Here is a 22,431-nt window from a genome sequence, read left to right on the forward strand (position 1 = left end):
TGTCCTATCACATACCTTCCCTTTTGTTGTCCCTCCCACACCCCCTCTTTCAGTTGCTCAAAGCTTAATTACATTTCTAACCTTTGCCAGTTCTGATGAAAGGTCACAGACCTGAAACGTTAACTTGCTCTCTCCCTACCTACAGATGCTGCCAGACCTGCTTAGTATTTCTAGCACGGTTTTTAAATACCGATTTCCAGCATCTGCAGTATTTTTCTTTTAATTTTGGGAAGAGAATTGCTTCATTGGAGAATGTCAAAAGGTGTGTATATGCACCATTGGCTGCAGTGCTCCCTGTTTCCATTTGTTTAACTATCTAGGCAACATAAGCCAAAAGGTACTCTTCCCACATCCCACTGCTACCCATGGGTATGGAAAAATAAAATGTTTCTGGTGCTAAATTTTTCCATGTCCACAACTATAGATCTAAAAATCAATGAATGCTGTTTCAGTGAGGGAGCATTTGCAAAACATTTTTCACTTTTTCTGCATTACAAGAGTGACTATACTTCAAAAAAAAAAAGTGTATTGGCTGTAAAGTGCTTTGAGATGTCTGGTGGTCATGAAAGACACTATATAAAATGAAAGTCTCTCTTTCATACATCATTCCCCAGAGCTAGATCCAGTACTTGCTTCCTCATTTGGGGTAAAAAAAAACATACCCGATCCTGAAATGTCTACAAAAGAACTTTCTTGAACTCCTCTCCTTCAAACTTATTTTTCCCTGTCCATAATAAGAGAACTGAAGTCCATTATTACTGTGTTCACCTTTCTACAATTTGCCTGCAAATTTGTTCCTTCATTTCCTTCCCACCTTTGGGTGCAATTATACATCCAACAGCACAACTTCTCCATTATTCTTCATATCTAACCAAATAGTCAGTTGAGGATTCAACATTATCCCTTTCAGTATTGTTAACAGTATATTTGATCAAAACCACCAGCTGTAAAACCTCAATACATTGTAGCTAGGATCATCAAGTCCCTAGTCCTCCCCTTGTTCAAGCCAGCACTCCTTTTCTACCACAATAATACAATCCCATCAAGATACTTGTGCCTGCAAGTCACCATTATTCACCATGCTCCCCTGCACCACTAGTTAACCTAAGGACATTGGTCCCAGTGCTGTTGATATGCAACTCGGTCAAAATGTCTGGGGAAAGGAGGGACCTGTGCAAGATGAAGAATTAAAAAATTCATTTCATAGCATATGGGTGTCGCTGGCAAGGCCAGCATGTGTTACTCATCTCTAATTGCCTTTAAGATGGTGGTGAGTTGCCTTCTTGAACTGCTGCAGTCCATTTGGTGTGGATACACCACAGTGCTGTTACGGAGGGAGTTCTCAAATTTTGACCCAGCAACAATGAAGGAATGGCAATATAGTTTCAAGTCAGGATGGTGTGTGGCTTGCATGGGAACTTGCAGATGGTAGTGTTCCCATGCATCTGCTGCCCTTGTCCTTCTAGGTGGAAGAGGTCATGGCTTGGAAGGTGCTGAGGAGTGTCGAGTTGCCATAGTGCATCTTGTATAAAAAGGTACACACTGCCACAGAGAGTCAGTTGTGGAGAGGGTGCCAATCAAGCGAAATGGATGGTGTTGAGCTTAGAGTGTTTTGGAGCTGCACTCATTCAGGCAAGAGGACAGTATTCCATCACACTCCCGACTTCTTCCTTGCAGGTGGTCAGGCTGTGGGGAGTCAGGAGGTGGGTTACTCACCAGAATTCTCAGCCTCTGACCTGATTTTTTTAGTCACAGTAGTTATGTGGCTGCTCCAGTTCAGTTTTTGGTCAATAAGCCCAGGATGTTGATAGTGGAGGAATTCAGCAATGGTTATGCTGTTGAATATCATGGAGAGATGGTTAGATTCTCTTATTGTAGATAGTCATCGCCTGGCACTTAAGTGGTAAGTGCCATTTGTGCCACACATCAGCCCACACCTGAATATTGTTCAGTTCTCACTGCATATGGACATGGACCGCTTCAGTATCAGAGTTGCAAATGGTGTGGAACATCGTATAATGAGCGAACATTCCCACTTCTGACCTTATGGAGGGAAGGTCATTGATGAAGCAGCTGAAGATGGTTGGGCCTAGGACACTACCCTGAGGAACTCTTGCAGCAACGTCCCAGGGCTGAAATGTATCAATTCTCAAGCCACATGTGAACCCATTTTATCTGACTGCTCATATATTGACAAAATCGGCAGTAATACCTGGATTACTCTGTGCTTTCAGGTCCTGCTCTTTAATCTCCTGAATTTATCTCTAGGATCTCAGGCACCGAGTGCTGGAAGAAGTAGCTGAGGGAAGGCATCAACGAGGCGGGTAGCGAGTGGCGAGGTGGAGAAGTGGGAAATTGAAAGCGGTAATTGATGATTAGATTAGATTAGAGATACAGCACTGAAACAGGCCCTTCGGCCCACCGAGTCTGTGCCGATCAACCACTACCCATTTATACTAATCCTACACTAATCCCATATTCCTACCAAACATCCCCACCTGTCCCTATATTTCCCTACCACCTACCTATACTAGTGACAATTTATAATGGCCAATTTACCCATCAACCTGCAAGTCTTTTGGCTTGTGGGAGGAAACCGGAGCACCCGGAGAAAACCCACGCAGACACAGGGAGAACTTCCAAACTCCACACAGGCAGTACCCGGAATCGAACCCGGGTCCCTGGAGCTGTGAGGCTGCGGTGCTAACCACTGCGCCGCCCTAAGTGAAGTGGAGATGATGGCAATCACGGCTATTGAGGGGTGAGGACATCATTTCACAGTGACAGTGTGCATATTCATACTGGCAAGCTGGCAAATGTTTGCATGCACTGATGACGTTCGCGATCACTGTTGTCAGGAGTCTATGATATTTCAATGACTAGGGAAGAAAGTTTTTTTAAAAAATGAGCATTATAGCACCTTACATGCCCTCAGGACATTCCAAAGTACTCTCGAATAGACAGTTAGCAAACATTACAGTCTCAAAATGATATGAATGACTACTCAGCTTTGACAGTGTTAACCAAAGGCTCAACATTTGTCAGAACATGACAAAATTCCTTGCTCTCGTAAAAAGTCAGCAAGTCATTCACCCAGAGTTGATGCTGGCTCTCTGGGGGAGGCAGTGGCGTAGTGGTATTGTGACTGGACAAGTAACCCAGAGACCCAAGGTACTGCTCTGGGGACATCAGTTCGAATCCCACTAGGGTAGAAAGTGGAATTTGAATTCAATTAATAAATCTCCAAAAAAATTAGTCTAATGATGGCCATGAAACCATTGTCGAAAAACCCATCTGGTTCACTAGTGTTTTTTAGGGAAGGAAATCTGCTGTCCTTACCTGGTCTGGCCTATGTAACTCCAGACCCAGAGCAATGCGGTTGACACTTAATGCCCTCTGAGATGGCCTAACAAGCAATGTCAGTTTTATCAAACTGCTACGTAATAAGGAATGAAACGGGACAGACCACCCGGCATCGACCTAAACACTGGAAACAGCAAATCCAGCCCCGTCGACCCTGCAAAGTCCTCCTTCCCAACATCTGAGGGCTTGTGCCAGAGTTGGGAAAGCTGTCCCACAGACTAGTCAAGCAGCAGCCTGACATTGTAAGATATGATTCTGCCAGAATGACTATGTCCCAGACACCGCCATCACCATCCTGGAGTACATCCTGTCCCACTGGCAGGACAGACCTAGCAGAGGCGGTGGCAGAGCAGTATACACGGTCAGGAGGGAGTTGCCCTGGGAGTGCTCAACAGACACCTGACTCCATGAAGTCTCATAGCATCAGGTCAAACATGGGCAATGAAACCTTCTGATTATCACCTACTTTACCACCGCACCACCCCCCTCCCCTCAGCTGATGAATCAGTACTCCATGTTAAACACCACTTGGAGGAAGCACTGAAGGTGGCAAAGGTGCAGAATGTACCCTGGGTAGAGAACTTCAGTGTCCATCACCAAGAGTGGCTCAGTAAAACCATTACTGACCTAGCCCTAAAGGATATAGCTGCTAGACTGGGTCTGCGGCAGACGGTGAGGGAACCAAGAAGGAAAAAAACATACTTGACCCCGTCAAGTCTTTTCCTGTTGTAGATGCATGTGTCTATGACAGTTTTGTAGGAGTGACCTTGTGGAGACAAAATCCCATATTCACCTTGAGGATACCCTCTATTGTGTTGTGTGGCACTACCACCATGCTAAATGGGCCAGACTTCAAACAGATCTAGCAAATCAAACCTGGACATCCTCTAGACACAGTGGGCCATCAGCAAAATTGTACTCTAACACAACCTATAACCTCACGGTCTGGCAAATCCCCCACTCTTATCAAGCCAGGCAATCAACCCTGGTTCAAATGGAGAGAGTAGGAAGGCATGTCAGCACCAGGTATACCTCAAAATGAAGTGTCAACCTGGTGAATCTGCAACCCCAGGACTACTTGCCTGCCAGCGTAAGCAGCATGCAATACAGAGCTAAGTGATCCCACAACCAACGAACAGATCTAAGCTCTGCAGTCAAGCCACATCCAGTTGTGAATGGTGGACAATTAAACAGAAGGTGGCTCCACAAATATCCCCATTCTCAATGATGGGGGAGCCCAGCACATTAGTGCAAAAAAGATGAAGTTGAAGCATTTGCAACAATCTTCAACCAGAAGTGCCAAGTGGATGATCCATGCAAGCCTCCTCCTGAAGTCCCCAGCATCACAGATACCAGTCTTCAACCAATTCAATTGACTCCACGTGAGATCAAGAAACAACTGAAGGCACTGGATACTGCAAAGGCTATGGGCCCTGACATTCTGGCAATAGTACCTGTGCTCCAGAACTTGCCGTGCCCCTAGCCAAACTGTTCTAGTACAGCTACAACACTGCCATCTACCCAGCAATGAGGAAAATTGCCCAGGTATGTCCTGTACATAAAAAGCAGGACAGAGCCAACCCAGCCAATTACCGTCCGATCAGCAGTAAAGTGACAGAAGGTGTAAACAGTGCTATCAAGCAGCACTTGCTCAGCGACGCACAGTTGGGTTTCGCCAGGGCCACTCAGCACCTGACCTCATTACATTAACTAAAGAGCTGAACTCAAGAGGTGAAGCGAGAGTGGCTGCCCTTGACATCAAGGTAGCATCTGACAGAGTATGGCATCAAGGAGTCCTAGCAAAACTAGAGTCAATGAGAATCATGGTGAAAAGCACTTCACTGTTGGAGTCATACCTAGTGCAAAAGATGGTTGTGGTTGGAGGTCAATCATCTCAGCTCCAGGACATCACTGCAGGAGTTCCTCAGGGTAGTGTCCTAAGTTTAACCATCTTCATCAATGACCTTCCTTCAATCATAAGGTAAAAAGTGGGGATGTTCGCTGATGATTGCACTATGTTCAGCACCATTCGTGACTTCAGTTATTGAAACAGTCCATACCCACATGCAGCAAGACCTGGACAATATTCAGGCTTGGGCTGATGTGTGGTGTGAATATTACTTGCCACTTAAGTGCCAGACAATGACTATCTCAAACAAGAGAAAAATCTAACCATCTCCCCTTGACATTCAATAGCATTACCATCGCTGAATCCCCCACTCTCAACATCCCGGAGGTTACCAGTGACCAGAAACTGAACTAGACTAGCCATATAAATACTGCAGCTACAAGAGCAGGTCAGAGGCCAGGAATCCTGCAGTGACAAACTCACCTCCTGACTCCCCAAAGCCTGTCCACCATCTACAAAGCACAAGTCAGGAATGCAACTCCGACACTCAAGAAGCTCGACACCATCCAGGACAAAGCAGCCCACTTGACTGGCACTAAATCCACAAACATTCACGCCCTCCACCACCAACGCACAATGGCAGCAGTGTATACCATCTACAAGATGCACTGCAGCAATACACCAAGGCTCCTTAGACAGCACCTTCCAAACCCACAACCTCTACCACCTAGAAGGACAAGGGCAGTAGATGCATGGGCCCACCACCTGCAAATTCCCCTCCAAGCCACACACCATCCTGACTTGGAACTATATCGCCGTTCCTTCACTTGTCGCTGGGTCAAAATCCTAGAACTCCCAGCATTGCGAGACTGCAACAATTCATGAAGGTGGCGCACCACCTTCTCCAGGGCAATTAGGAATGGGCAATAAATGCTGTCATAGCCAGCAATGCCCACATCCCATAAATAAAAACAAAAAAGTTAACCCCACACAAGTGCCCAATTTCTTTTTGAAATCATTCATCTTTGCTTCCATCCCCCATATGGGCAGCAAGTTCCAGGTCATTACCACACACTGTAAAGTTCTTCCTCTCATTTCCTCCTGCATCTCTTACCCAGAGCCTTCAATCTGTATCCCCTAGCCCTTGCACCATCTGTTAATGGGAACAGTTTTCCTTGTCTACCTTATCTAAGCCAGTCAATCTTATATACTCCTCCCACTCTCCTTTGCTAAAAGGAGAGCAAACCTAGCTTTTCCAACCTAACCTCGTTACTAAAATTCACTATCCCTTGAACCATTCTGGTCAATATCCTCTGCACCCTCACATCCTTCCTAAGGTGTGTTGACCAGAACTGGAAACAATACTCTAGTAATGGCCTAACCAGAGCTTTAATGCATCAAAAAAGGTTTAGCTTTTATACTCAATACCTCTATGAAGCCCAAGATCCCATATGCTCTCAATGTGTCCTGCCACCTTCAAAAAAAAAGGTCCATGCACCCTCAGGTCCCTCTTTAGAACTGTGCCAGGAGATCTTCTCCTTATCCCTTCTGCCAAAACACATCCTCTCACTCTTGTCTGCATTAAATTTCATCGGCCACTTGCATTCAGCTAGCTTATGCCCCGTTGAAGGCGATTCACATCATCCTCACTGTTTGCCACTCCAAGTTTGGTATCAGCAAATTTTGAAATTCTACTGTATTCCAATATCCAAGTCATTTACATACATCAAAAAAACTGATTCTAGCACTGACCCTTGGGTAACATCACTGTCACCATCTGCCAGTCTGAAAAACCATTTACCACTGCTTGCTTTTTCTGTCCTTAAGCCAATTTTTATCCAACTGGACACTGACCCTTCTATTCAGTGAGCCTCAATCTTTTTAACCAGCCTTTTATGTGCTGCTTTCATCAAACACTTGAAAATCCATATAGACAACATCCACCACTATCCCTTCAACTTTCTCTATTACATTAAAAAATGCAATTAAATGAGTCAAGCATGATCTGCTTTTTACAAATCTGTGCTGGCTATCCTTAATTAACTCAAATCTCCAAGTGCCATGGGATCTTTTACATCTCCCTGAATGGGTAAAGGCTTCAATTTAAACATTTAATCTGAAATATAATATGCTCTATTTTCAATAAGTGAGAAACTAGAATTTGTGCTCTCCTGGTGTGGAGCTTTAGCTCAGTTACTTGGCACAGATTTTAAATACACTGGATTTATTTGCATTCTCAGTTTAAATTTCGCCTAACAGCAAACACCACAACTCTTCTGGAGTAACTAGGATGGAATTCTGGGTAGATGGAGCCAATAAAAAATTACAATCCCAAGTAACATGTTCATAGCTCCAACTTCGCACTAATATGGTATAAGATGCATCAGATTCCTGCTCTCCTGATGATCTTCTAAGCAAAGAGATATGAAAGTAGGAATACTGCATTCATTATTTACATTACTACACATTTACAAAATTAGACTACCAATCTCAGTTAATGACCACTAGAGGGTGCAGACACAAATGCCAAGTAACGATAATGTCCAACAGAAAAAACAAACACCTAGGCTGAACCATCCCTTCTTGACTTTCAATGGTATTCATGCAAAGTCCATCAAAAATAATTGAATACCACTCAAAATGGATGGGTGCATCCACAAGAAATTTCATAGCTGACATGATCCAGGACAAAACAGTCCACTTATAGAACATTACAGCGCAGTACAGGCCCTTCGGCCCTCGATGTTGTGCCGACCTGTGAAACCATCTGACCTACACTATTCCATTTTCATCCATATGTCTATCCAATGACCACTTAAATGCCCTTAAAGTTGGCGAATCTACTACTGTTGCAGGCAGGGCGCTCCATGCCCCTACTACTCTGAGTAAAGAAACTACCTCTGACATCTGTCCTATATCTATCACCCCTCAACTTAAAGCTATGTCCCCTCGTGTTTGCCATCACCATCCGAGGAAAAAGACTCACTATCCACCCTATCTAACCCTCTGATTATCTTATATGTCTCTATTAAGTCACCTCTCCTCCTCCTTCTCTCTAATGAAAACAACCTCAAGTCCCTCAGCCTTTCCTCGTAAGACCTTCCCTCCATACCAGGCAACATCCTAGTAAATCTCCTCTGCACCCTTTCCAAAGCTTCCACATCCTTCCTATAATGCGGTGACCAGAACTGCACGCAATACTCCAGGTGCGGCCGCACCAGAGTTTTGTACAGCTGCAGCATGACCTCGCGGCTCCGATCCCCCTACTAATAAAAGCTAACACACCATATGTCTTCTTAACAGCCCTATTAACCTGGGTGGCAACTTTCAGGGATTTTTGTACCTGGACACCAAGATCTCGCTGCTCATCTACACTACCAAGAATCTTCCCATTAGCCCAGTACTCTGCATTCCTGTTACTCCTTCCAAAGTGAATCACCTCACACTTTTCCACATTAAACTCCATTTGCCATCTCTCAGCCCAGCTCTGCAGCCTATGTCCCTCTGTAACCTACAACATCCTTCAGCACTATCCACAACTCCACCGACCTTAGTGTCATCCGCAAATTTACTAACTCACCCTTCTACACCCTCATCCAGGTCATTAATAAAAATGACAAACAGCAGTGGCCCCAAAACAGATCCTTGCGGTACACCACTAGTAACTAAACTCCAGGATGAACATTTGCCATCAACCAGCACCCTCTGTCTTCTTTCAGCTAACCAATTTCTGATCCAAAGCACTAAATCACCTTCAATCCCATACTTCCGTATTTTCTGCAATAGCCTACCGTGGGGAACCTTATCAAACGCCTTACTGAAATCCATATACACCACATCCACGGCTTTACCCTCATCCACCTGTTTGGTCACCTTCTCAAAAAACTCAATAAGGTTTGTGAGGCACGACCTACCCTTCACAAAACCGTGCTGACTATCTCTAATGAACTTATTCTTTTCAAGATGATTATAAATCCTATCTCTTATAACCTTTTCCAACCTTTAACTTGATCAGCACCCACCACTACACTCAATATTCAGCTGTTACACCGCACTGCAGCTGTTAGTATGTTGAATTCAAAGTATGCACTACAGCAACTTGCCCAGATTACTTCAACAGCACCTAGCAGTTTTGCAATCCCTAGCATGAAGAATATAAGCATGCACAGCATCCTGCTTTGGGACATACATTCCTTAATCAATGTAGGGTCAGAATCCTGGAATTCCCCATTTAACACCACACGATTACAGCATTTCACTGAAGATGGCGACCACCACTTTTTCAGGACACAAGACTGACATTGTATTTGCAGTGGATGTGGAGTCATTAGAAATGAATACCAGGTCAGCTTTTGCACAAAAAGTAGAGCTCAGCCCTTACAAAAGGACCTGGTTCCTAGTCCAAATGTAAATATCAGATAAAGCTACACACAAATAAAATCCTCTGGAGGCAATCCCAAATTCAATTATAGGAAAGGCATTTGAAATTCTATTTCAATCAGGACCCCACTGACTCATCCTGGAGGACCTTAAATCTAATCCTCACTCATACAAACCTGAAATTAATACTGAAGATAGTTGCATTGGGAACTTGTCTCTTAGCCAAACCTTGTCCACATGGCTAAGCACTTTCCAATAGGAAGTATCAGACAGGGTAACCACATTTTTCAATCAGCTCCACCATTCAGGTCATGGAGAAAAGTTTGGACAAGTTCTCTACCTTCCCCTCCACAGCTGCTCCACTGCAGTTTAATCCAATCTGCAATAAAGCAACTGATTTTTTTTTTTTAATTAAAAGAGCATGGGAAGGCTCAATACTTCAAAATTACAAAGTGTAAAAGTGCTATTAACTGTTCAGCTAGTTCTTTACAGAACCAACTGATCCACAGAAGCTCCAATTGGAGATGTGATATCTGCTAACCAAGATCTACTCAAACACCAGATAAATGATCTGGCCATTTTTCTTTCATTGTACAAACAGCAAATTGGACAATAGGATTCCTACATTACAATAGTGACTGCATCCAAAACATACATCAATGGTTTTGCAGCACTTTAGAATACCCTGAAGTCATGAAAGGTACTTTACAAATGCAAATTCTCTCTCCTTTTAATTGTTAACTACCCAATAGTGAGTAACAGCGAAAAAAAAAGTTATCCTTTATATCTGAATAGATATTAAAACAGCTATCAGGCGACAGTAGCATAGCAATTGTTACTGACTAGTAATCCAGAGGCCTGGACTAATGCTCCAGAGACACGAGTTCAAATCCCAACACAGCAGCTTGTGGTGGGGTTGCGGGGGGAGAAATGAAAAGAATTTGAATTCAAATCAATAAATCTGGAATAAAATACTGGTCGGTTCATAATGCCCATGAAACTACCAGATTGTCATAAAAGCCACCTGGTTCACTTGAGGTGAGGAAATCCACTATACCTACCTGGTCTGACTTACATGCAATTCCAGACCCACAGCTATATGGCCAATTCGTAACTGCCTTCTGAAATAGCCTAGCAAGCCACTCAGGTGTAGGCAGCTCACCATCACCTGCTCATGGGAATAAATGATGGCCTTGCCAGCAACTCACCCCAAGAAAAAATAAGTTAGGCTCCTTCAGACGATGGGGTCCTGAAAGTTAATGCTCTCTCTCAGATGCTGCCTGACCTACGTATTTCCAGCATTGAGAGATTGAGAATCCATAGTATTTTGCTTATGAATTTAGTCTGGTAGTCACAATATCTGTGCCTTAAATAAATTTGGTAATACTCAATTATATAGTTCAAATAGGTCAGCTGGCTATTAGAATAGTGCTGGTTAGTTGACATCCTTCCATCTACGGAAGATGGGCATGCAAACAATCCATTTAGGTAGGGTGCCTTCTCGGTGCACCTTTGTCGATGGCTGCAAAGGCCAATCCTTCAGGCAGGTTCTGCCACAAGTGCTGCACATGAAGCTGCCAAGTGATGCGGAGTTGTTTGACGTTGGAGCCAGTTGCCAAGCTGTTGTAGCAACTGATCGTGGTAGTGCACACCCAGTCCACAGGATGTGTCACCATTTCGCCAACAACTCCCAAGTGCGACAGTTGATATTTAGAGTTTTCATGTCACTTGCAAGCTTGCTTGAAGGGGAGTTTTAGGCACTCTACTGGCCATCTGGCCCCAGCTACCTCACCATGTAGAAGGCCCTTGGGTATGCAACCATCTTCCATCCTACGACGGTGTCCGATCCACCAAAGCCACCTCTGTTTGATTAGAGGCAACACTTGGGAGCTCTGCCTTTGAGACACAGAGTCCATGAGTCTTTGGAGCAGAGTTTCTGTGAGTAACTAGCGCAGCATCAGCAGAGAGGAGTTCTCTGATTAGAATGTGAGGAGTTTTTATTTTTGCTTTCAGCCTTAATAGATTGTTAGAGCTTGCCATCTGACCTAGAGTGCAAGTTGACGCCCTCCATACCTGCAGGGAAGGCGAAGGTGACCAGCATGGAGAAGATGCCAAAGAAACAGATGGGGGCTAGGACACAACCCTGTTTTACTCCATTCTTCACTCCGAAACTGTCAGAGGGGGAGCCAAACTGTACAGTACAGTGCACATCGGCACAGGAGCGGATGAGACTGAGGAGCTTCGGTGGACAGCCAACTTTTCCCCAAATTCTTGTACAGCTCTGCTGACTGTCAAATGCCTTAATGAGATCTACAAAAGCAAGGTAAAGGGGTACATTCTGTTCCCACACTTATCATATCCACAGTAGATCTGGCAGCACAGAAACCCCACTGCACTTCCAGGTACACTCAGTTTGCAAATAAATGGCGTCTTAAGTATGACACGAGCAAAGGCCTTCCCTGTGACGCTAAGGAAAGAGATGCCCCTGTAGTTGTGGCAGTCTCCTCTGTCGCCTTCGTTTTGGTATAGTATGATTTTGGCATCATGCGTCTCCTGTGGAACAGAGCCTACTTTCCAACAGAGAAGGTGGTCGTAAAAGGTGTGGCAATAGATGGGACTTTCCATGCTTGAACAATTAGAAGAGTGTACTGTTAGGACAGTGCTTCCATTTTTGTTAAAATTGAGGACTTGTATTTCAATTGTGGAAATGGATTCATTTTTTGGGAGGCTGAAGATTTCATAACTACTGGACTTATTTTTTAAAAGTTCACCAAGGGGACACTTACAATGATGTTGAAGACAAACTTTTGCTGGATATCATGTGATTTAAGATAAAACAAACAGAAACCTTGGACTGAGAGATGTTTACAGAGAAGTGACAGGTCAAGATTTATACTGGTCAGGAGGTTTGACTCGAGATTATCCAAAGCAAAACCAAAATGTCAGTTGGAGTTTTAAAAAAAAATCAACCTGAAAGACAAAACCCCAGCTCAACCTGTTGCATCTCTTTGAAAAGCCTGCCGGTTTTCCCATCTCAGAGAAGCTCTAAGAAGTGTGAGAGAGACAGAAATATATGAGGCATTACTCCTGAAAGGCCTGCCTGAAACCCCGGTTGCTGCATTTCTCCGGAGCCACTGGAAAAAAAGTGCCGGATAAATCCTCGACGCCACCTGAACGAATCGCTCCAGAGGAAGATCCCAGTGGCAGCAGTCTACATTAATTTCGGACGCCAAACCCAAAAAACAAGGGGACGACTGACATCTTTTCATTATCTTCTCTTCAAGAATTAACAAGTATTTGGCCAAAGTATTCTTTTTTGTAACAGAGCTCTAAAAAAAAAATCTCTAGTCCGATTAACCAGGGTTTTGGGCGGGGGGGCCGCGGGTGTGAGTGAGAGAGAGGGGCTAAGGTAAAAGGGAACTTTCATATTTCAGTGTGAATGCTTTGCTTCGTTACTGATTATGTCTTGTTTTATAATAAACTGACAATAGCTGTTTAATAAAGAAACCTGGCTGGTGTATTTTATTCTGTGATAAAAAGAGAAAATTATTGACTGTATTGGTAACTGGATAAACATTTAAATATATGCTTTGACCTGTGGAGAGGTGGAACTAAAGTGACAGTGCACTCCTCCCACCTCGGTCACAACAGTACAAAGTAATAAACTCTTGGTAGATGGTCCTTCAAAAATACCTTTAGTTGCAGCCTAAAGGCAACATTCCAGCATGGATGTGTTTACTTCCTGCAGTTGACAATCATGGGCTGCACTTTGCGATTGTCAAGGCAGCCACATTCAACGGCTGGAATGTCTTAACTGGAAGAAATTAGTTGATCACTGATGCAATCCCATTCAGGTTTTCTTAAATCTTAATCATTGCAGTAAAATATAGCAAAATATTCAAAATAAACTGTAGGAAAATGAACCATAGAAATACAGCAGGAAACAATCAGTAAGGAAAACTGCAGGCTCCACTGGGGATCCAGTTTGCTAAAGATGCAAGGAAGTCACATGACTGATCCTGCTCAACATTTGAGGTCTACTGCCTGTTGGGAGATGGGAATGCAAATCCACTTATTACCACAAATACAACTGGCTTGTACCTCAGCTCCCTAAATTACTTACGCCATAGTCAAATGTGAGACATGCAAAAAAGTGCCAGCAGGTTACAGGACTATGGAGGCAGTGGGGTGGAGGTTGGGGAAATGTGATAACTGAAAAGTTAGAACATCCACAACACAACTGCAACTAAAAAAAGGTGGCTTAGATGAACTTTCATAAACCACCCTGTGGACTACTAGCCCATAGTCCACTGCTGGATACACTTTTCCACTTCCTAATACAACTGCTACAACTGTCAAATCTACTTCTGAAGACACAAATAGTGATGTCTAGCCAAAATCTCCACATTTGAACTTCCAGTTTTCTACTCTTGAAATAACACAAACAGCCTTAATCAAAACACAAAATGACATTGAGCTTGCCACACACACTCATCCTTTTCGATCTCTGCAGCCTTTGGCACTGCAACCACCCTGCTTCAACAGCTATTATCCAGATAAGCAGAACTGCCCTTGCCTCATTTTAATCTTACTTGTCCAAGCATCGCCAGAGACTCTGCTGCAATGGCTTCACTTTGTGCAACCCCACCATTACCTCTTGAAATCAGCCTTCAAAAGATTTATCCTCGACTGCCTCCTACTTTCATCTACATATTGCCCTCCAGCAAAAATCACCCAAAGACATGGCAGGTTCCTGGCATTATCGTATATCTGGAGTGTAAAATTCAGTTTTGGGAACCACGTCACAGGAAGGATATATTGAGCTTGTAGTGGGTGTAGACAGTTTCATACTGAGCTTAGAGGGTTAAATTACTAGGACAGGTTGCATAAACGTGGCTTGTATTTCTTTGAGTACATGAGTGACGATCTGATGGAGAAGTTTAAAAAAGTTAAATTGATTCAATAGTGGGGACAAACTATTTCCTCTGCTGGGGGGCAATCATAATATTAGGACTAGGCCAGGCCAATTATCAGGAAGCACTTTTTCCACACAAAGGATAGTGGAAATATGGAATCATATCCCCAAAAGGATGCAGATGCTGGGACAATACTGAGTGTGCTAGCCTTTTGTTGGGTACGGGCACCAAGGGATATGAACAGCAGCAGCAGTTAAATAGAGTTGAGATACAGAACTAGATCCATTTGAATGGCACAGCAAGCTCAAGAGGGTTAATGGCCCAGGCCTGTTACCATGTTCTACACATATGCTGTGACATCCAGCTCTCTCAATCCCTCCACTGCCTCCATTGTCAGAAACCTTGCCCAGAATGAGCTATTTCCTCCAATTAAACATCAGAAAGACAAGCCATCTCGTCACCACCTGCCACAAACTCCATTCTTTTGCCAGATTCCATCCCCTTCTTGGCCGCTGGCCCAGGTTGAATCAGACTGTTCTCAACCAGAGTCCAACCTGGAGCTGAGCTTCCAATTCCATATCTTCACCAAAAACTGCCAACCTCCACCTCAGCATCAACTTGTCTCAACTCATGCCCTAGATTGTTAAGCTACTATCCACAGACTCGACTATTTGAATGCTTTCCTGGTCGATCTCCATAAACTCAAGCTCATCCAAACACTATCTTGCACTAACATACACCAAGTCCTGCTCACTCATTTCACCATGTTTGCTGACTTATATTAGCTTCTGGTCCACCAACGGCTTGATTGTAAAGTCCTCATCCTAATGTTCAAATCCCTCCAATGGCCTCACCCATCCCATCTCTAATCTCCTCCAGCTCTAGAATCCTCAAAGAACTCTCTCTCCAACTTTGGTTCCTTGTGCTTCCTCCACACCACTAATGCCAACTGTACCTTCAGCCATCTAGGCCCCAAGCTCTGGAATTAGCTCTCTTCCAAGGCACTCCTTAAAATCTACCTCCGACTCAGGCTTTAGTTACCTGCCCTTGTATCTCTTTGGTAGACTATGAATTTCTGTGCAATTTTTAAGTTTTATGTTTAATAAAAATATCAATGCAAGTAGTTTCTTTTACTCTTCTTCCCCCATAAATATTTACAAATCCCAAGTCCTAACAACTGTCATACCTCGATACTCACCTCATGGACAGGACTCAAGAAATTGCTAATGGTCAGATAAGCAAATATCATTCCTGTACCTTATAAGCTACAGACTATCTTAGATGGTGGTCTCTTTGCTTACACTTTCAGTTAAAAAGCAAAACACCTCACATACAATTGCCCATTGTAATTCATTACTTTCCAGAATTTCAATATTGGGGAACTCCACTGCCTTTCGTTTTGTCTTCCTACAAAGACTGAGGTCTTCAAATAAGCTTGATATTTCTATTTTGATTTACTTTATCACAAACATTATCTTGCCATTACTGTATTGTTGTACGAGATTGCTGTGTGCAAATCGACTGCCACATTTCCTACATTACAAGTGACTATTCTTCAAAAAGTACTTAATTGGCTACAAAGCACTTCGAGTCTTCAAAGGTCTTGAAAGGCATTATACAAGTGCAAGTTTTTCCAACCACCCCCCCCCCCCCCAAAGTCTTTTTATTGGACACTATTAGTCTTGAAACTTGGTAGCCTGAACTATAAACCATGGTGCTTTCCCTAGGTTTCATCTCACAAAGAAAATTATCAGTATAGCATAAGAGTGTGAAGTTTTTGTACTATGCCCACTTGAACTGACACGCATCCTAGTGTAGTGATACATTTTATCCTTCCAAATTTCATATTAAAAGCATGCAGTTGAGACAGATAAATGTGACAAGACAGTGAACTTTTAAAATATTAGCATAAATTCAAGTGAACAGAAGGGAGCCAGAAGATGACAAAAAAGCTCTGCAATTAGGGGAAGATAAAAGGGCAAAATGACAGAAGGAATAATGATATGACGAAAGGAGACAATGAGAAATTAATTATGAGTGCCAGAGGATGTGTAAATGGTTACAGCACACTAGCAGAAGGTGGGAAACATAGAAAAATCTGGTAAAACAGAGAAGGTTCCTCCACTATTGAGGACGAGTAATATCCCAGAATTAGCTGCAAATCAGGAAATGGAAGGGAGGGATGAACTCAAATAAATTACAATCACCAGGGAAGCGGTACTTGAACAAAACGTTGGAGCTGCAGGCTGACAAGTCCCTGGGTCCTGATGTACTTCATCCTAGGGTGTTAAAAGTAGTGGCAAATGAGATAGTTGATGCGTTAGTTTTAGTTTTCCAAAATTTGAGATTCGGGGAAGGTTCCGTTAGATTGGAAAATAGCAAATGCAACTCCTTTATTCAAGAAGGGAGACAGACAAAGCAGGAAACTACAGGCCAGTTAGCTTAATATCTCTTAGGGAGAATGCTAGAAGTTATTAAGGACATAAATTGAACTTTAAGTTCCCTGCTATAATCAGGAAGAGTCAACATGGTTTTGTGAAAGGGAAATCATGTTTAACCAATTTATTGGAGTTCTTTGAGGGAGTTACATGTGCTGTGGATGAAGGAGAACTGGTGGATGTATTGTACTTCGATTTCCAGAAGGCATTTGATAAGGTAATACAGCAAAGGTTACTGCAGAAAATAAAATGTTATGATGCAGGTGTAACATATTGGCATGGACAGATGATTAGCTAGCTAATAGGAAACAGTAGGTCATTTCCTGGTTGACAAGATGTAATAAGTGGTGTGCCAAAGGGATTTGTGCTGGGGCCTCAACTTTTTACAATTTATATAAATTGTATTTATATAAAGGTATGGTTGCTAAATTTGCTGACACAAAGATAGGTAGGAAAGTAACTTGTGAAGAGGACACAAAGAGGCTACAAAGGGATATAGACAGGTTAAGTGTGTGGGCAAAGACCTGGCAAATGGAGCATAATGTGGGAAAATGTGAAATTGTCCATTTTGGCAGGAAGAATAAAGAAAAGCATATTGTCTAAATGGAGAGAGATTGCAGAGCTTGGAAATGCAGAGGGACCTGGGTGCCCTAGTGCATGAATCGCAAAAGATTAGTATGCAGGTACAGCATGTGATTAGCAAAGCTAATAGAATGTTATTGTTTATCGCAAGGGGAATTAAATACTAAAGTAGGAGGTTATGCTTCAGCTATAGAGGGCATTGGTGAGACCATATCTGGAGTACTGTGTACAGTACTGGTTCTCCTTAGTTAAGGAAGGATGTAAATGCGTTGGAAGCAGTACACAGAATACCTGCAATAGGAGGTGTGTCTTATGAGGAAATATTGGGCAGGCTAGGCTTGTATCCGCCAGAGTTTAGAAGAGTTACAGGCGACTTGGTTGAAACATAGAAGATTCTGAGGGGTCTTGGCGTGGAAAGGATGTTTCCCCTTGTGGAAGAATCTAAAACTGGGGCCACTGTTTAAAAATAAGGGGTTTCCCATTTAGGACAGATGAGGAGAAATTTTTTCTCAGACAGTCATGAGTCTTTGGAATTCTCTTCCTCAAAAGGCAGTGGAAGCAGAGTCTTTGAATATTTTTACAACAGAGGTAGATAGATTCTTGATAAGCAAGGGGGTGAAAGGTTATTGGGGTAGATGGAAATGTGGAGTAATCAGTTGAGCCATGAACTTATTGGATGGCGGAGCAGGCTCGAGGGGCCATGTGGCCTACTCCTGCTCCAAATTTGTATGTTTGTAAGATGATAAACACCAAGGAAGCAGGCCACTTCAGGCCACCTGCTGTCCAAGAGAAAATGGAAGCTGTAGTTGAGGTCCAAGGTTGCTAAGGTCAACATTAAAAAGGCCCAAGAGCTGAAGTGCCTGGTAAGAGGATAAGGTGCTGCTCTACAAGCTCACATTCAGCTTCACTGAAATAGCATAGGAGGCCACAGGTCAGAGTGGGATGGAGAATTAAAGTGGCAAGTGACTGGTAGCTCAGTCATGTTTGCAGATGGAATGGTGTTCAGCAAAACAATCAATTTGCTCATGGTCTCCCCACTACAGAGGAAACCACATTATCAGCATTGAATACAGTGCACTAGGTTGGAAGCAGTACGTAAATTCCTCTCACCCAGGTGTTTATGGAACCTGGATGGTGGCAAGGGAGGTGTTGAAAGAACAGGTATTACAGCTGCTGCACTTACACACAAAACAGCTTCTAGAGGACGACAACCAAGTGTTAGGCAAGATGGAGTGGACCCAGAGACTGCAGACTGAAAAATCCCTTCAACATGCTGAAATAGGAGAAAAAGGAGTGTTTGTTGGTGTGATCATGTTAAGAGGTGATGGAAATGGCAGAGGATGAGGTTTTAAATGCAGAAGCTGGTGGGATGAAGTGAGGGAAAGAGGGTCTAAGTTTACTAAACCAGAGGGGAATCCTCAGCTGAATAATAATCAATATATTTGTAGCAAAGTACTGGCAGTGTTCTCCCAAAAGCATAGTTTTTTTTTCGCTCCAATGGTCAACAATCCAGTTTTACTCTTCCAACAGTTACAAGTTCTCTTTCACCTTCTTCCCCCCACCCACCCTCCAAGCGACCTTAAATCGCTTTCGTATAACACAACCGTTCCTGGTGTTTGGCATTTTACCTGGTTTCTATAGCTACTTAAATTTGAGAGCAATCGTGACTAAGCAACCAGATAGCCACTCTGAACGTAGGTTGCATTTAAAAATTAAAAGTGGGGCAACTTAAAGAGAACAAAAAAAAATGGAAAATCCGTTTACTGTAGGCCTAGTTTGCACCTGCTACATCTGAAAGACGTCAACATGTACGTAGTGTTGGGATTGCCTGTATTATTAAATACTACATACACTTACTTTCTCAAGAGTTACGGGGAAATAGCTTCAGAAGCCATTGCGCCAGATAGGGACCTCGTGATCCTTGGCGAATTATATCAACAAAACGACTATCAACAAGGAAGAAATACGCGGTGGCTGGGGGTTTATTTTCACCGACAAACATTGCCATTGTGTCAAACAGACACAAGGTTAAACGCTTTGATCCACAACGGACAATCCGCCAGCATGTAAACTTTTGTTCCTCTTTGCCACCACAAACAAAAATTAAAAGCTAGAGAGGGAGAGAACACGGTGGAAGTAACCAGACGGGGAACGGAAAGACTTGGCGGCCATTCAGTAAACTGAGCACTAAAGCCACGTTTATTGGGGTTGTTCCAGACAATGCGAGGTCAGAATAAAAATATAAAAAGCCAGGTCAGAAGAAGCGGAGTAGTTCTTTACAACAATAGGCAAAGGAGCGGTGGGCCGCGGCCTAGCGAATCCTCGACTCGCCCAGCCGCTGGCCTCTCCAAACACAATCCGGACCTGTGCTCCCACTTCATCGTCCGCAAAACGCGGGCAACCACGGCCCGACAGACCATACAAAAGCTCCTTAATTATAAAATACACAAAGCCGAAAGCCCGGACTCGCCTTGGTCACGCACGGCCCGAGCTACTCCGGTCACAATGTCCCTCCACAACAAATAAATACCTCTCTTCCCTTTGTGCTTTTAGAGGTCCGACTCTCAAACGCCCTTACCGCCACTAAAATACAAACTGAAGTCATACCTTTTTTAAAAAAAAAAGTATTGTTATTTATTCTGTCCTCCCACCCCCCCGGGCAGGCTAACCAGGACGCACCGACCGGCTAACTGGACTGGGTAGTAGTAGTGGTGCCGGTGCCACCGCCGCTGCTTTTCTCCGGAAAGGGAACAACCGCCGCGCTCGAGCCAGCAGCCACAGCACGCGCTCACCTGCCCCGCACAACGCGCTTAATTATTCCAGCCGGCGAGCCAATCAACGGTGCCAGCCAAACTCCGCCCTCCCGTTCGTTCCGGGGCATGAAGGACATTTCCACTGGGCGCCAGTTAGACCTGTGAGCGAATGATGGCTATTAACTTTGCAGTTATTATTGACTTATTGAATCGTCGCATATTCTCGCGCACAACAAGGCTATACCGCCCGTCAGCTCTGCCTGTTTTTCTCCAGGCAGTGTACTGAATCTGATCCCACTCTTTCTCCATACACTATTCAATATTTCTGTTACAAGGAAATTTCCGTCAAACGTACTTTCATTTATGGCGTTTGGGTATCGCTGGGAAGGCCAGCATTTATTGCCCTCGAAAAGATGAGTCGTCATTTTGAATCACTACAATCCATGGGGTGAAGGTACTCCCATAGAGCTGTTAGTTAGGGAGTTACAGGATATTGGCCCTACAACGATGAATGAACGGGAGTATGTTTCCAAGTCAGAATGGTGTGTGACTTGCAGGGGAAGTTGCAGATGATGATCTTCCCAGGCAGCAGCTTCCTTTGCCCTTCTAGGTGGTAGAGGTTGTGAGTTTGGAAGGTGCTGCTGAAGAAGCCTTAGTGAGTTGCTGCAGTGCAAGTGCATCTTGTAGATGGTACACTGCAGCTATGGTGCACCAGTGGTGGAGGAAGTAATGTTTAAGGTTGTGGAGGATGGGGTGCCAATCAAGCGGGCTGTTTTGCCCTGGATGGTGTTGAGCTTCAGTGTTTTTGGAGCTGCACTCATGCAGGCAAGTTGAGACTCCTGACTTTTGCCTTGTAGATGGTAGAAAGTCTTTAAGAAGCCAAAAGCTGATCACTCACCACAGAATAACCAGCCTCTGAAGTACAAATATACTCTTGTAAAAAAAAAACTCTTACTATATTAAACCTGTGTTCTTTAGTTACTGTCTTGCTGAAAAATGAAAACAGTGGGCCATATTTTGCTGTCAAAATAACAGCGAGGCTAGTGGCGCTGGCCATTATTTATTTGCAAATGCTAAAGCAACTTCAGATGAAGGCAGATGCACAGTTAGACGTAGAAATCCAAAAGGCACGAAAATGGCATCTCGCTGTCTGCTTCCCTATTGAAATGCATTGAATGGTGTGAAGTTGCTGTACTTGCATAGTAGATCGAACTAAACTTGCCATAGAAAGTTATGTCTTGTCCATTACATCTATGTACCTTTTTATTTATTTATTTAGAGATACAGCACTAAAACAGGCCCTTCAGCCCACCGAGTCTGTGCCAACCAACCCATTTATACTAACCCTACATTAATCCCATATTCCCTACCACCTACCTACACTAGGGGCAATTTACAACAGCCAATTTACCTATCACCTGCAAGTCTTTGGCTGTGGGAGAAAACCAGAGCACCCAGCGAAAACCCACACAGTCACAGGGAAAACTTGCAAACTCCACACAGGCAGTACCCAGAATCAAACCCGGGTCCCTGGAGCTGTGAGGCTGCGGTGCTAACCACTGCGCCACTGTGCTGCCCCAACATGACATGAGTTAATTACTGCTGAACAACCTCTTCTGGCACTGAAAATTAATTATTACGAATGTGGAGTCTCATTCCTTCTGGTTTTTATTGTTGGAGATTTTAAAAATGTCAAATTTTTTTTTTTTTACTTTTTCTTTCTGACTTTTATCTCACTTAATCCAATCTTTCTTTCCCTCCCCTTAGTTCTCTTTCTGTACCTGATTTGCCATTGAATCCACCCATTCTAATTTACACTTCTTTCTCAATCCTTGTGTTGTTACTTTGACAATCCTTCAATCTGATTGGTTGAGGAGATACACAGTTTATTGTCCTATTCACTTAGATCCCAGGTCCCCGGTTTCCCTCTGTGTGACCTTATCAGCTTGCATGTCCAGCAACTTGGGGCGTAAAATACCATTGAGTTTAAACGAGGAAGTGTAAATCTCACTAACAGCAGATGGCAGATTATGTTCATTGCCCTGCTACTGCAAGTTATATCCCTATTTATCATTATTCAACGTAACCTTTTGTAATCTTGAAGACACCTATTAGGTCACCCCTTCAATCTTCTCAGCATTACTGAAAAA

The 22,431-nt window shown here is 43.5% G+C and overlaps 1 protein-coding gene across 3 annotated transcripts in view; it reads right to left on the reverse strand.

The window, feature by feature from the left end:
* siah1 (siah E3 ubiquitin protein ligase 1) overlaps positions 1–20,289 on the reverse strand; it is a 37,530-nt gene extending 17,241 nt beyond the window's left edge. Inside the window, exon 1 of one of the 3 annotated variants that reach the window (XM_068049387.1) lies at positions 20,208–20,289. The gene's annotated coding sequence lies outside the window, so the exon portion shown is untranslated. Of the gene's footprint in view, positions 1–20,058 lie in introns of all 3 variants that reach the window. The other 2 variants (XM_068049384.1, XM_068049385.1) reach the window with 2 other exon arrangements.
* Between the last annotated feature and the right edge of the window lie 2,142 nt (positions 20,290–22,431).

The sequence above is a fragment of the Heterodontus francisci genome, chromosome 17 (genome assembly GCF_036365525.1).
Source record: "Heterodontus francisci isolate sHetFra1 chromosome 17, sHetFra1.hap1, whole genome shotgun sequence".
In the NCBI taxonomy this organism is placed as follows: domain Eukaryota; kingdom Metazoa; phylum Chordata; class Chondrichthyes; order Heterodontiformes; family Heterodontidae; genus Heterodontus; species Heterodontus francisci.